At 44.7% G+C, this 12,334-nt stretch overlaps 1 protein-coding gene across 1 annotated transcript in view; it reads right to left on the bottom strand.

Annotated features, from left to right (window-relative positions):
• The window catches only part of mtr (5-methyltetrahydrofolate-homocysteine methyltransferase), a 166,779-nt gene that overhangs the window by 81,316 nt on the left and 73,129 nt on the right, over positions 1 to 12,334 (bottom strand). The gene's annotated exons all lie outside the window — the stretch shown is intronic.

The raw sequence follows: 12,334 nt of genomic DNA, 5'->3' as shown, positions 1-12,334 counted from the left end.
TTCCCTATTATTGGGGGCCAAGCAGCGAAGCTGCGAAGGCACCCATTGTGTTTCTATTTGTTCTTATTATTATTATTATTATTATTATTATTATTATTATTATTCCGCCATTGAAGTCAATGGCAGCCCATAGAACCGTCTGGTAAAAAGTTATACAATTTTGCACACTAATTGGGGACAGTCCAATAATTCATTTCACCAAGTTTCATGCCAGCACCTCAAGCGCTCTAGCGCCACCAATAGGCCAAATTTGGATGTGCGTTAACACACGTAACTTTTGAGCCGTATGGCCGATTGTCAAAAATGGTGTATCGTTGGAATCCTTGGACCAAGCCGAGTTCAACGCACCCTATGACGTCAATTTCTGCCATTATGGATTTTCCGCCATTTTGGATTTCATCAAAATCACTTAAAACGTATCAGAGGTCACAAATTTTGTCCGATCGACATCAATCTTTACATATATCATCTACAGACCATGCCTCATTAATACTTTGCTTTTTGTCTTCAGAACTAAAACCGTTCGCACGTAACAGCCAATAGAAATTTGTGGCGAAGCCGCTAAACAGGAAGTGAGCTCATATCTCAGCAACCCATTGATCTATCATAACCAAACTTAGTCCATGGACTCAGGACCCAATCAGGGGGACGCTCAAGAAATCTGGTGACCTTTGACCTCTAGGGGGCGCTATAATTAAGAAACATGCCTTTTGGCCTGTAGCTGCTGTTGTCCTTATAACTAAAATGCACTAGTGGTTTCAGGTAATACTGTTAGACGTCCTTAGGGCAACCCAGGCCAACTTGTGATGTCATCATAATTGATTCGGCCGCCATATTGGATTTAATCAAAAACATCAAAAAGTTTTCACAGGTCACAAATTTCATCTGATCTTCACCAAAATTGGCACAGACCATCTTCAGACCATAACCTATCAATATATTGCTTTCTGGAGCAATTGACAAAAGCATTCTTCCGTAACAGCCAATCAAATATGATGGCGAAGCCGCCAAACAGGAAGTGAGCTCATATCTCGGCAACCCTGCCATGTAGCATAACCAAACTTACTACATAGATTCATGACCCCATTGGGAGGACGCACAAAACATTTGGTGACCTTTGATCTGTAGAGGTTGCTGCAATTTGCAATATTGCATTTTGATCTGTAGTTGCTGATGTGTTTCATCGATCCTTTATTTTTTGATGTGAAACTGATGACAACATGTTCCATCCAGTTCATTGTAATGCGTGCGTGCAAGGGCGGGGAGGGGCAGGACGGGGTGGGACGGGCAGGGATGATTAGGTGGGGGGCTGACTGGCGGAGGCGGTGGCAATACTCAGCCCTGTTTCAGCCCTACAAAATCAGTTATGTTTTGATGTGACACTAGTTGAAAGTGTTGATCGCGGATGTCTGCTGAGTTCTATCTTGTCGCCATGGCTACTCCAGCCTAATCTGCTTGGCCCCCTCATTGCTGCTTGCAGCTATATTTGGGGGCCAAGCAGCGAAGCTGCGAGGCAACCATTGTGATTGTTAGTTTTCTTATTATTATTATTATTATTATTATTCCGCCATTGAAGTCAATGGCAGCCTATAGAACCGTCTGGCAAAAAGTTCTGAAATTTGGCACACTGATTGGAGACAGTCCAATGATTCATTTCATCAAGTTTCATGTCGGCACCTCCAGCGCTCTAGCGCCACCAACAGGCCAAAGTTGGACTTGCGTTCACGCACGTAACTTCTGACCCGTATGGCCGATTGTCAAAAATGAGGTATCGTTGGATTCCTTGGGCCAAGCCGAGTTCAACGCACCCTATGACGTCATTTTCCGCCATGATGGATTTTCCGCCATTTTGGATTTTATCAAAAACACTAAAATGTCTTCTTTGGTCACAAATTTTGTCCAATCGACACCAAACTGCACACACATCATCTACAGAACACGCTACTTTCAGGAATTACTTTTTGTCTTCGGAAATACAACCGTTCGCCCGTAACAGCCAATCAAAATTTGTGGCGAAGCCGCCAAACAGGAAGTGAACTCATATCTCAGCAACCCTTTCTTGTATCATAACCAAACGTAGTATATAGACTACTGACCCCATCAGGAGGATGCTCAAACATTTTGGTGACCTTTGGCCTCTAGGGGGCGCTGTAATTAAGAAATATGCCTTTTGGCCTGTAGCTGCTGTTGTGTTTAGAATTAAAACGCACTAGTGGTGTCTCACAATACTGTGGAAGGTCCTTTGGTCAACAGAGGACAACTTGTGACATCAACATAATTGATTTGGCCGCCATATTGGATTTAATCAAAAACACGAATAAGTATTCGCAAGTCACAAATTTCAGCTGATCCTCACCAAAATTGGCAGAGACCATCTTCAGACCATGCCTTATCAGTGTATTTTTTTCTGGAACAATTGATAGAAGCGTTCGCCTGTAACAGCCAATCGAAATTTGCGGCGAAGCCGCCAAACAGTAAGTGAGCTCATATCTCAGCAACGCTTTCATGTATCAAAACCAAACTTAGTACATGGTCCTCAGGACCCACCAGGAGGACGCTCAAGAAATTTGGTGACCTTTGACCTCTAGGGGGCTCTGTAATTGGCAAAAATGTATTTTGGCCTGTAGTTGCTGCATTATTCTGCAATGGAGGTCAATGGCAGCCCATAGAACCGTATGGTTCATCCTGATGATGCACAAATAATTTGGTGACCTTTGACCTCTATGGGCATTGAAATCATAGCAAGCATGATCATATCTCAATCAATCTTTTATTTTTGATGTGAAACTGATGACGGCGAGTTCAATCCAGTTAATTCTAAAGCGTGCGTGCAAGGTTGGGGCAGGGTGGGACGGGCACGGGCGATTGCGGCGGTGGGTTGCCTGGCTGAGGGGGCGGCGACACTCAGCCCTGGTTCAGCCGCACAAAATCAGTTATGTTTTGATGTGAAACTTGACCTTGTAACTCAGCCAATCTTGGGTTGTTTGACATGGAACTTGCTGTGACTGCTTAATGCTATATGCCTGATGCCACGGCATTGAGTTGCATGGCAAATCTGGACTGCTGAGCTGTCTGCTTGGCCCCCACATTGCTGCTTGCAGCTATATTTATTATTATTATTACGCTTCCGCCATTGAAGTCTATGGCAGCCCATAGAACCGACTGGTCAAAAGTTCTGAAATTTGGCACGCTTATTGGGGACAGTCCAACTATTAATTTCACCAAGTTTCCTGTCGGCAACTCGAACCCTCTAGCGCCACCAACAGGCCAAAGTTGGACATGCGTTCACGCACGTAACTTTTGACCCGTTGACCCGATTGTCAAAAATGTGGTATCGTTGGAATCCTTTGACCAAGCCGAGTTCAACGCACCCTATGACGTCAATTTCCGCCATGATGGATTTTCCGCCATTTTGGATTTTGTCAAAAACCTTTAAAAAGTTTCACGCCTCACATAGTTTGTCCGATTTTCACGAAACTTAGCACATAACATCTTCAGACCAAGCCGCACAAAAGTTATCGATTTTCATCTTCGGAACTAAAACTGTTTGCCTGTAACAGCCAAACGAAATATGCGGCGAAGCCGCCAAACAGGAAGTGAGCTCATATCTCAGCAACCCTTTCATCTGTCATAACCAATCTTAGTACATGGACTTATAACCCCATCAGTAGGGCACTCAGAAAATCTGGTGACCTTTGACCTCTAGGGGGCGCTGTAATTAAGAAATATGCCTATTGGCCTGTAGCTGCTGTTGTGCTTAGAATTAAAATGCACTAGTGGTGTCTGACAATACTGTGGAAGGTCCTTAGGCCGACCCAAGCCAACTTGTGATGTCATCGTAATTGATTTGGTCGCCATATTGAATTTAATCAAAAACATGAATAAGTATTCGCAAGTCACAAATTTCAGCTGATCCTCACCAAAATTGGCAGAGACCATCTTCAGACCATGCCTTATCAGTGTATTTTTTTCTAGAACAATTGATAGAAGCGTTTGCCTGTAACACCCAATCGAAATTTGCGGCGAAGCCGCCAAACAGGAAGTGAGCTCATATCTCAGCAACGCTTTCATGTATCAAAACCATACTTAGTACATGGTCCTCAGGACCCACCAGGAGGACGCTCAAGAAATTTGGTGACCTTTGACCTCTAGGGGGCTCTGTAATTGGTAAAAATGTATTTTGGCCTGTAGTTGCTGCATTATTCTGCAATGGAGGTCAAAGGCAGCCCATAGAACCGTCTGGTTCATCCTGATGATGCACAAATAAGCTGGTGACCTTTGACCTCTATGGGGGCATTGAAATTACAGCAAGCATGATCATATCTCAATCGATCTTTTATTTTTGATGTGAAACTGATGACAGCGAGTTCCATAAGGTTCATTCTAATGCATGCGTGCAAGGGTGGGGCGGGGTGGGACGGGCAGTGGCGGTGGGTTGGCTGGGTGAGGGGGCGGCGACACTCAGCCCTGGTTCAGCCCCACAAAATCAGTTATGTTTTGATGTGAAACTTGACCTTGTAACTCAGCCATTCTTGGGTTGTTTGACATGGAACTTGCTGTGACTGCTTGATGCTATATGCCTGATGCCACGGCATTGAGTTTCATGCCAAATCTGGACTGCTGAACTGCCTGCTTGGCCCCCACATTGCTGCTTGCAGCTATATTTATTATTATTATTATTATTCCGCCATTGAAGTCAATGGCAGCCTATAGAACCGTCTGGCAAAAAGTTCTGAAATTGGGCACACTGATTGGAGACAGTCCAATGATTCATTTCATCAAGTTTCATGTCGGCACCTCCAGCGCTCTAGCGCCACCAACAGGCCAAAGTTGGACTTGCGTTCACGCACGTAACTTCTGACCCGTATGGCCGATTGTCAAAAAGGAGGTATCGTTGGATTCCTTGGGCCAAGCCGAGTTCAACGCACCCTATGACCTCATTTTCCGCCATGATGGATTTTCCGCCATTTTGGATTTTATCAAAAACACTAAAACGTCTTCTCTGGTCACAAATTTTGTCCAATTGACAGCAAACTTCACACACATCATCTACAGAACACGCTACTTTAGGGAATTACTTTTTGTCTTCGGAAATAAAACCGTTCGCCCATAACAGCCAATCAAAATTTGCGGCGAAGCCGCCAAACAGGAAGTGAACGCATATCTCAGCAACCCTTTCGTGTATCATAACCAAACATAGTATATAGACTACTGACCCCATCAGGAGGATGCTCAAAAATTTTGGTAACCTTTGACCTCTAGGGGGCGCTACAATTAAGGTACATGCCTTTTGGCCTGTAGCTGCTGTTGTGCTTAAAATTAAAATGCACTAGTGGTGTCTGTCAATACTGTGGAAGGTCCTTAGGTCAACAGAAGACAACTTGTGACATCAACATAATTGATTTGGCCGCCATATTGGATTTAATCAAAAACATGAATAAGTATTCGCAAGTCACAAATTTCCGCTGATCCTCACCAAAATTGGCAGAGACCATCTACAGACCATGCCTTATCAGTGTATTTTTTTCTGGAACAATTGACTGAAGCGTTCGCCTGTAACAGCCAATCGAAATTTGCGGCGAAGCCGCCAAACAGGAAGTGAGCTCATATCTCAGCAACGCTTTCATGTATCAAAACCATACTTAGTACATGGTCCTCAGGACCCACCAGGAGGACGCTCAAGAAATTTGGTGACCTTTGACCTCTAGGGGGCTCTGTAATTGGCAAAAATGTATTTTGGCCTGTAGTTGCTGCATTATTCTGCAATGGAGGTCAATGGCAGCCCATTGAACCGTCTGGTTCATCCTGATGATGCACAAATAAGCTGGTGACCTTTGACCTCTATGGGGGCATTGAAATTACAGCAAGCATGATCATATCTCAATCGATCTTTTATTTTTGATGTGAAACTGATGACAGCGAGTTCCATAAGGTTCATTCTAATGCGTGCGTGCAAGGGTGGGGCGGGGTGGGACGGGCAGTGGCGGTGGGTTGGCTGGGTGAGGGGGCGGCGACACTCAGCCCTGGTTCAGCCCCACAAAATCAGTTATGTTTTGATGTGAAACTTGACCTTGTAACTCAGCCATTCTTGGGTTGTTTGACATGGAACTTGCTGTGACTGCTTGATGCTATATGCCTGATGCCACGGCATTGAGTTTCATTCCAAATCTGGACTGCTGAACTGCCTGCTTGGCCCCCACATTGCTGCTTGCAGCTATATTTATTATTATTACGCTTCCGCCATTGAAGTCTATGGCAGCCCACAGAACCGACTGGTCAAAAGTTCTGAAATTTGGCACACTTATTGGGGACAGTCCAACGATTAATTTCACCAAGTTTCCTGTCGGCAACTCGAACCCTCTAGCGCCACCAACAGGCCAAAGTTGGACGTGCGTTCACGCACGTAACTTTTGACCCGTTTGCCGGATTGTCAAAAATGAGATATCGTTGGAATCCTTGGACCAAGCCGAGTTCAACGCACTCTATGACGTCAATTTCCGCCATGATGGATTTTCCGCCATTTTGGATTTTGTCAAAAACCTTTAAAAAGTTTCACGCCTCACATAGTTTGTCCGATTTTCACGAAACTTAGCACATAACATCTTCAGACCAAGCCGCACAAAATGTATCGATTTTCATCTTCGGAACTAAAACTGTTTGCCCGTAACAGCCAAACGAAATATGCGGCGAAGCCGCCATACAGGAAGTGAGCTCATATCTCAGCAACCCTTTCATCTGTCATAACTAAACTTAGTACATGGACTTATAACCCCATCAGTAGGGCACTCAAAAAATCTGGTGACCTTTCACCTCTAGGGGGCGCTGTAATTAAGAATTATGCCTATTGGCCTGTAGCTGCTGTTGTGCTTAGAATTAAAACGCACTAGTGGTGTCTGACAATACTGTGGAAGGTCCTTAGGCCGACCCAAGCCAACTTGTGATGTCATCATAATTGATTTGGTCGCCATATTGGATTTAATCAAAAACATGAATAAGTATTCGCAAGTCACAAATTTCAGCTGATCCTCACCAAAATTGGCAGAGACCATCTTCAGACCATGCCTTATCAGTGTATTTTTTTCTGGAACAATTGACAGAAGCGTTCGCCTGTAACAGTCAATCGAAATTTGCGGCGAAGCCGCCAAACAGGAAGTGAGCTCATATCTCAGCAACGCTTTCATGTATCAAAACCAAACTTAGTACATGGTCCTCAGGACCCACCAGGAGGACGCTCAATAAATTTGGTGACCTTTGACCTCTAGGGGGCTCTGTAATTGGCAAAAATGTATTTTGGCCTGTAGTTGCTGCATTATTCTGCAATGGAGGTCAATGGCAGCCCATAGAACCGTCTGGTTCATCCTAATGATGCACAAATAATTTGGTGACCTTTGACCTCTATTGGGGCATTGAAATCACAGCAAGCATGATCATATCTCAATCGATCTTTTATTTTTGATGTGAAACTGTTGACAGCGAGTTCCATCCAGTTAATTCTAATGCGTGCGTGCGTGCAAGGGTGGGGCGGGGTGGGACGGGCAGGGGCGATTGCGGCGGTGGTTTGGCTGGGTGAGGGGGCGGCGACACTCAGCCCTGGTTCAGCCACACAAAATCAGTTATGTTTTGATGTGAAACTTGACCTTGTAACTCAGCCAATCTTGGGTTGTTTGACATGGAACTTGTTGTGACTGCTTAATGCTATATGCCTGATGCCACGGCATTGAGTTGCATGGCAAATCTGGACTTCTGGACTGCTGAACTGCCTGCTTGGCCCCCTCATTGCTGCTTGCAGCTATATTTGGGGGCCTAGCAGCGAAGCTGCAGGGCAACCCTTAGTGATTCTATGAATTCTTATTGGGGGCCAAGCAGCGAAGCTGCAGGGCAACCCTTAGTGATTCTATGAATTCTTATTGGGGGCCAAGCAGCGAAGCTGCAGGGCAACCCTTAGTGATTCTATGAATTCTTATTATTATTATTATTTAACATCTTTCCTCCGCCATGGGAGTCTATGGCAGCCCATAGAACCGTCTGGTAAAAAGTTGTGAAATTTGGCACACTGATTGGGGACACGCCAATATTTTATTTCACCAAGTTTCATGCCTCCCTGTCGAACCCTCTAGCGCCACCAACAGACCAAAGTTGGACGTGCGTTCACGCACGTAACTTTTGACCCGTTTGTCCGATTGTCAAAAATGTGGTATCGTTGGAATCCTTGGACCAAGCCGAGTTCAACGCACCCTATGACGTCAATTTCCGCCATGATGGATTTTCCGCCATTTTGGATTTTGTCAAAAACCTTTAAAAAGTTTCACGCCTCACATAGTTTGTCCGATTTTCACGAAACTTAGCACATAACATCTTCAGACCAAGCCGCACAAAAGTTATCGATTTTCATCTTCGGAACTAAAACCGTTTTCCCGTAACAGCCAAACGAAATATGCGGAGAAGCCGCCAAACAGGAAGTGAGCTCATATCTCAGCAACCCTTTCATCTGTCATAACCAAACTTAGTACATGGACTTATAACCCCTTCAGTAGGGCACTCAAAAAATCTGGTGACCTTTGACCTCTAGGGGGCGCTGTAATTAGCGAAAATGCATTTTGGCCTGTAGCTGTTGATGTGCTTAGAATTAAAACGCACTAGTGGTGTCTAACAATACTGTGGAAGGTCCTTAGGCCGACCCAAGCCAACTTGTGATGTCATCGTAATTGATTTGGTCGCCATATTGGATTTCATCAAAAACATGAATAAGTATTCGGAAGTCACAAATTTCAGTTGATCCTCACCAAAATTAGCAGAGACCATCTTCAGACCATGCCTTATCTGTGTATTTTTTTCTGGAACAATTGACAGAAGCGTTCGCCTGTAACAGCCAATCGAAATTTGCGGCGAAGCCGCCAAACAGGAAGTGAGCTCATATCTCAGCAACGCTTACATGTATCAAAACCAAACTTAGTACATGGTCCTCAGGACCCACCAGGAGGACGCTCAAGAAATTTGGTGACCTTTGACCTCTAGGGGGCTCTGTAATTGGCAAAAATGTATTTTGGCCTGTAGTTGCTGAATTATTCTGCAATGGAGGTCAATGCCAGCCCATAGAACCGTCTGGTTCATCCTGATGATGCACAAATCATTTGGTGACCTTTGACCTCTATGGGGGCATTGAAATCACAGCAAGCATGATAATATCTCAATCGATCTTTTATTTTTGATGTGAAACTGATGACAGCGAGTTCCATCCAGTTAATTCTAAAGCGTGCGTGCAAGGGTGGGGCGTGGTGGGACGGGCAGGGGCAATTGCGGCGGTGGTTTGGCTGGGTGAGGGGGCGGCGACACTCAGCCCTGGTTCAACCACACAAAATCAGTTATGTTTTGATGTGAAACTTGACCTTGTAACTCAGCCAATCTTGGGTTGTTTGACATGGAACTTGTTGTGACTGCTTAATGCTATATGCCTGATGCCACGGCATTGAGTTGCATGGCAAATCTGGCCTGCTGAACTGCCTGCTTGGCCCCCACATTGCTGCTTGCAGCTATATTTGGGGGCCAAGCAGCGAAGCTGCGAGGCAACCCTTAGTGATTCTATGAATTCTTATTATTATTATTTAACATCTTTCCTCCGCCATGGGAGTCTATGGCAGCCCATAGAACCGTCTGGTCAAAAGTTGTGAAATTTGGCACACTGATTGGGGACACTCCAATATTTTATTTCACCAAGTTTCATGCCTCCCTGTCGAACCCTCTAGCGCCACCAACAGGCCAAAGTTGGACATGCGTTCACGCACATAACTTTTGACCCGTTGACCCGATTGTCAAAAATGTGGTATCGTTGGAATCCTTTGACCAAGCCGAGTTCAACGCACCCTATGACGTCAATTTCCGCCATGATGGATTTTCCGCCATTTTGGATTTTGTCAAAAACCTTTAAAAAGTTTCACGCCTCACATAGTTTGTCTGATTTTCACGAAACTTAGCACATAACATCTTCAGACCAAGCCGCACAAAAGTTATCGATTTTCATCTTCGGAACTAAAACTGTTTGCCCGTAACAGCCAAACGAAATATGCGGCGAAGCCGCCAAACAGGAAGTGAGCTCATATCTCAGCAACCCTTTCATCTGTCATAACCAAACTTAGTACATAGACTTATAACCCTATCAGTAGGGCACTCAAAAAATCTGGTGACCTTTGACCTCTAGGGGGCGCTGTAATTAAGAAATATGCCTTTTGGCCTGTAGCTGCTATTGTGCTTAGAATTAAAACGCACTAGTGGTGTCTGGTAATACTGTTGGAAGTCCTTAGGCCGACCCAAGCCAACTTGTGATGTCATCGTAATTGATTCGGCCGCCATATTGGATTTAATAAAAAACATGAATAAATATTCACATGTCACAAATTTCAGCTGATCCTCACCAAAATTGGCAGAGACCATCTTCAGACCATGCCTTATCAGTGTATTTTTTTCTGGAACAATTGACCAAAGCGTTTGCCTGTAACAACCAATCGAAATTTGCGGCGAAGCCGCCAAACAGGAAGTGAGCTCATATCTCAGCAATGCTTTCATGTATCAAAACCAAACTTAGTACATGGTCCTCAGGACCCACCAGGAGGACGCTCAAGAAATTTGGTGACCTTTGACCTCTAGGGGTCTCTGTAATTGGCAAAAATGTATTTTGGCCTGTAGTTGCTGCATTATTCTGCAATGGAGGTCAATGGCAGCCCATAGAACCGTCTGGTTCATCCTGATGATGCACAAATAAGTTGGTGACCTTTGACCTCTATGGGGGCATTGAAATTACAGCAAGCATGATCATATCTCAATCAATCTTTTATCTTTTATTTTTGATGTGAAACTGATGACAGCGACTTCCATCAAGTTCATTCTAATGCGTGCGTGCAAGGGTGGGGCGGGGTGGGACAGGCAGTGGCGGTGGGTTGGCTGGGTGAGGGGGCGGCGACTCTCAGCCCTGGTTCAGCCCCACAAAATCAGTTATGTTTTGATGTGAAACTTGACCTTGTAACTCAGCCATTCTTGGGTTGTTTGACATGGAACTTGCTGTGACTGCTTAATGCTATATGCCTGATGCCACGGCATTGAGTTGCATGGCAAATCTGGCCTGCTGAACTATCTGCTTGGCCCCCACATTGCTGCTTGCAGCTATATTTATTATTATTATTTAACATCTTTCCTCCGCCATGGGAGTCTATGGCAGCCCATAGAACCGTCTGGTAAAAAGTTGTGAAATTTGGCACACTGATTGGGGACACGCCAATATTTTATTTCACCAAGTTTCATGCCTCCCTGTCGAACCCTCTAGCGCCACCAACAGGCCAAAGTTGGACGTGCGTTCACGCACGTAACTTTTGACCCGTTTGTCCGATTGTCAAAAATGTGGTATCGTTGGAATCCTTGGACCAAGCCGAGTTCAACGCACCCTATGACGTCAATTTCCGCCATGATGGATTTTCCGCCATTTTGGATTTTGTCAAAAACCTTTAAAAAGTTTCACGCCTCACATAGTTTGTCCGATTTTCACGAAACTTAGCACATAACATCTTCAGACCAAGCTGCACAAAAGTTATCGATTTTCATCTTCGGAACTAAAACCGTTTTCCCGTAACAGCCAAACGAAATATGCGGCGAAGCCGCCAAACAGGAAGTGAGCTCATATCTCACCAACCCTTTCATCTGCCATAACCAAACTTAGTACATGGACTTATATCCCCATCAGTAGGGCACTCGAAAAATCTGGTGACCTTTGACCTCTAGGGGGCGCTGTAATTAAGTAATATGCCTATTGGCATGTAGCTTCTGTTATGCTTAGAATTAAAACGCACTAGTGGTGTCTGACAATACTGTGGAAGGTCCTTAGTGCGAACCTAGCCAACTTGTGATGTCATCGTAATTGATTTGGTCGCCATATTGAATTTAATCAAAAACATGAATAAGTATTCGCAAGTCACAAATTTCAGCTGATCCTCACCAAAATTGGCAGAGACCATCTTCAGACCATGCCTTATCATTGTATTTTTTTCTGGAACAATTGATAGAAGCGTTTGCCTGTAACAGCCAATCGAAATTTGCGGCGAAGTCGCCAAACAGGAAGTGAGCTCATATCTCAGCAGCGCTTTCATGTATCAAAACCATACTTAGTACATGGTCCTCAGGACCCACCAGGAGGACGCTCAAGAAATTTGGTGACCTTTGACCTCTAGGGGGCTCTGTAATTGGCAAAAATGTATTTTGGCCTGTAGTTGCTGCATTATTCTGCAATGGAGGTCAATGGCAGCCCATAGAACCGTCTGGTTCATCCTGATGATTCACAAATAAGTTGGTG

The sequence above is a fragment of the Alosa pseudoharengus genome, unplaced genomic scaffold, assembly GCF_046254945.1.
Source record: "Alosa pseudoharengus isolate Yale_2024_CS ecotype anadromous, Long Island Sound unplaced genomic scaffold, YU_APseudo_1.1 YU_APseudo_1.1_scf_21, whole genome shotgun sequence".
NCBI lineage: Eukaryota > Metazoa > Chordata > Actinopteri > Clupeiformes > Clupeidae > Alosa > Alosa pseudoharengus.
This window is presented reverse-complemented; position numbering and strand designations above follow the sequence as displayed.